The sequence below is a fragment of the Cenococcum geophilum genome, assembly GCF_001692895.1.
Source record: "Cenococcum geophilum 1.58 unplaced genomic scaffold K441scaffold_6, whole genome shotgun sequence".
In the NCBI taxonomy this organism is placed as follows: domain Eukaryota; kingdom Fungi; phylum Ascomycota; class Dothideomycetes; order Gloniales; family Gloniaceae; genus Cenococcum; species Cenococcum geophilum.
The window spans coordinates 611,313-615,428 of NW_027137564.1; positions in this window are offsets into that span (position 1 = coordinate 611,313).

The window sequence follows — 4,116 nt, forward strand, 5'->3', positions numbered from 1 at the left end:
TATAATACAGGGATACTCTTTCTACCACCCTCTACTGCTTTCTACCGCACTATAGAATCTATTGAATTCTACCTCTTTAGACGTAATATAGGGATGCCCTTTCCACTATTCTCTACTCCCTTCCACCGTACTACAGAATTTACTGCACTCTACCTCTTTAGACGTAATATGAAGATGCTCTTTCCACTATTCTCTACTCCCTTCTACTATATTGTAGAATCTACTGGATTCTACTTCTTTAGATGTAATATAGGGATACTCTTTCTACCACCCTCTACTGCCCTCTACCGCACTATAGAATCTATTAGATTTTACCTCTTTAGATATAATATAGGGACGCCCTTTCTACCGTCCTCTACTCCTATCTACCGCAGCGCAGAATCTACTAGATTCTACTTCTTTAGATGTAATACAGGGATACTCTTTCTACTACTCTCTACTGCTCTCTACCGTAGCGTAGAATCTACTGAATTCTACTTCTTTAGACGTGATACGGTGATGCCCTTTTTACTATTCTTTACCGCCCTCCACCGCACCGTAGAATCTACTATACTCTTTCTCTTTAGATATAATACGGGGATGCCCTTTCTATTACCCTCTACTAGTATTAACTAGTTCCTTTAAGTTGTTCTAGATATATAGTAATTACATTATACTATATCCTTTAATTAAAGAGGTAACTGTTAATTTATACTATAATTCAACTATTTGCCTTATTATGGCCTACTATTTATAGCTAAAAAGACTATCTAATCTAATTTCCTATATTCGGTTATATAAGCTTAGACCACTACCCCTTATATATACGGCCTACTATCGCGACTTAATGTATTAGAGCTGGCGCCTATTTCTAAGAACTACGGAATAGTCTATATAAGACTGTAATTATTAATATTAGAAAATAGGATTGCCAACTAAACTACAATAGGTATAACGTATCGCTGATATAGAAATCCCTTTCTTTCCTGGCGTACGCGTTATATACCGCTGTTAGCCCTATATTAGACTCTAATAGCTTATCCCAGCGGCCTCATTAAGGATGCGACGCGAGAAATAGATCTTGGTCTATTTGACGGATTAAGGACGAGATAGGTATTACTAATACGCAATATAAAACAATATATTATGTAGTTAAGGATGCGATGCAAGCGTTTAGTCTACTGGAGAAGCCCTTAAATACTAAGTAAAAGAGGAACGAGCTTTATAAAGCTATAACCTACTTATATACGCAATTCCATTCTATTTTTACGGATCTTATAGACGCGGATAAAGAGCGGTATATTTAAGCAGTTGCTTAGTGCTGTAACTATAATAAGAAGCGACGAATAGAATATAAACATACTAAACCCTTACCTTTAAAGCACTCTTAAAAGAGCCTTAAAGACCCTATTGTTGGATTAACCGCAGATAGAATAATAGAAAAATGGTAGCGGGTAGTTGAGATGTTTGGGGCGACAATAATATACGTTAAACGATTCCTAGACACTGGAGTATTAATATATATGCGGCTAAGAGATCTGCTTCCTAAAGGAAAGAATATGGATAATATTTCTATGGATAAGCTTATCTTTTTAATATTTAAGGATACTCTAAAGTAGGACATAGGCTTTAATAAGGACTATAATATATTAATGTACGTTTTCCGGAGTAGAGACCGGTAAAAGGTTACTAGTGAATGGATATGGAAGACTATTATAGATTATGCGTTTACGCTTAGTCTAAATTTTATTAATTTTATAATTAAATAGAACCACCTAAGTACGCTATAAATTTTAGATTAGAGTTAATCCCACGTACTAACTTGTATAGTAATAACTATATTAAAGAATCTACCGCCTATATTAGAGTAATAGAGCTGCTATATACTACTACTGTTAAAAGCATATACGCTAACTTAACCTTGCTAGGATATTTTAATACCACTAACTGCCAATATGCTAGCGGATATACCGCGTTTATCTCCTCTAAATTAACCTAAAACTGTAAAGACGCCGGTAAAAAGAAAAGGTGTTAAATCGGGAGTTTGCCCCCCCTTAAAGCGCTAGAGAGCCTTAGGCGGATAAAGTCGTAAGTAGAGATAGACCTATAGCCTATAGCCTTTAGGCTAGTAGCGAAGGGGGCGGGATTAAAGTATTTACTATTAGAAATACAGTCTCTCTTTTCCTCCCCTTTAGGGGGAATAAAAGCCGGTATAGAGGGCGTAACGCTTAGGTCCCTACCACTATTAAAACGCTTTTTTGACCGGCCCTTGGTTTCCGGCGATAATAAAGGCAACGGAACCGGGCTTATCTGCGACTATGACGACGCTTAGAGTTGTGTCTTAAGGCAATATAATTGCGGACTTAAAGTCTTACCTGAATCTACTATTGTAGAATCTTCCATCTATAGCTATGTTATAAATTGATGTAATATAAAGCCTAGGTTTGTAATTTCTTGCGTAGATAGGATACTATCTGACTCGCTTTTAGTATTGGATACCTATAGTATAATAGTCCCGGAGGCTTAGTAAGTACGTAACACTAGCTGCTACTATAATAGCGGACTATAAGATAGAGTAGGATAAGGGGTTTAGGTATGGGAGGTAGATATAGCAAATGGTGGTGGCCTTAGAGTATAATTTTTAACTGTTGCCTCTATTCTAGGGGCGAGTAGGGTCTCGGTCTAAATGTATGTAACTTCTTATTCCTCTATACTATTAAAGTCCGAATTAGATAAAGGTGTTAAGAGGGGGATTAGGTTAGGATCGGTATCTATTAGTAGTAAATAACTTATAAGCTATTGCTTAAGTAGGGTAGGGGTAACTTATTTCTGGCGTATTGGCGCATGTGTCCTCCTTATGATTATCTTTAAGGTGGTTAATTGTGTCTTCTATATAGTTATCTCTGAGATGGTTAATTATGTGCCACATGTAGTATATCTCTTGGTGTTAAATCCTAGGCGCGCTATTAAGAAAATTAATCTAAAGGCTAGAAAGAGTAGACGAAGTTATAAGTTATAGTGTTAATTTAACATAATTCTGACAGTGGCTTAATAAGAACAGCTTAGCTCGTCTGCGTTCCGACCACAAATAACGCACTATAACCCCTATTTTCTCCTATACACTTATCCGTCTCTTTAATAATAACCCTTATTATATAAATAATTGCTTCTAACATAGTACTTTTCCTACCGCTATTATACTATTTGCTTAACCCTATAAATAATACTACGAAACTAGAAACTATAAAGTCCCTATACTACCAGTCGCGTAGAAAAAAGATAACGTCGCTAGGCTAAACGAATAGAGATTACTGTAGGCTGGCAAGCTCTATTAGGAGGTGTATCTAATTAGCTTATATAATATACAGAGCTATGATACGCCCTAAGAGAATAGCGAAGGTTCTTACGAAGCGGCGTAGACGCGCTTTTAAGTAGGCTTCTTAGATACTACGTTAATATGCACGCGGCTAATGTATAATATACTAATGCCAATACCTAAGATACCTTATAAGATGAGAGTAACATATTAATGCCAGTGCCAGGCACCCGTAAGAGGCACTTGCCTAATAATACAACTAAGAATATATCCTCTGTCACTTTATTTTTAAACTATACTGCATTTAATTTGACTGATAAACCGGCTATAGACGCTGAGCTAAGTCTTGTAAATAGTATACCTTTGAAATTATATATATGGGGCTTGTCTAAATTACTGATTATATGCTAATAGGCGGTTTAATTAGCAGCCCGTCTCTCTTTATTATAATGGGAGCGGACTAAGGTCTAATACACTAGGCTTACCTGGAATGCTACGCAATATTAAATATAGATAGCACCACCTCAAGCCACCTAGCTCGCCTAAAAGAGGTATTATATACAGAAGCACTTAACCTAAGCAACTACCTTGTATAACACCTGCTTTGGCCTTACGCCCCCGTTAATTAAGCCCTAAATTACTAGATACCGCACTTATCTATGACATTAATAGTGGTTTTAACTTACCTCCCTATAATAGATTAGCAGAATCTAATATAAATAAAACTAACTGGAAAAGGAAGCGTGTATAAGTATAAATATAATATTATCTTAGAGCGCGCTTTATATGGGACTATTATAGATACCGTATAAACCGGAAGG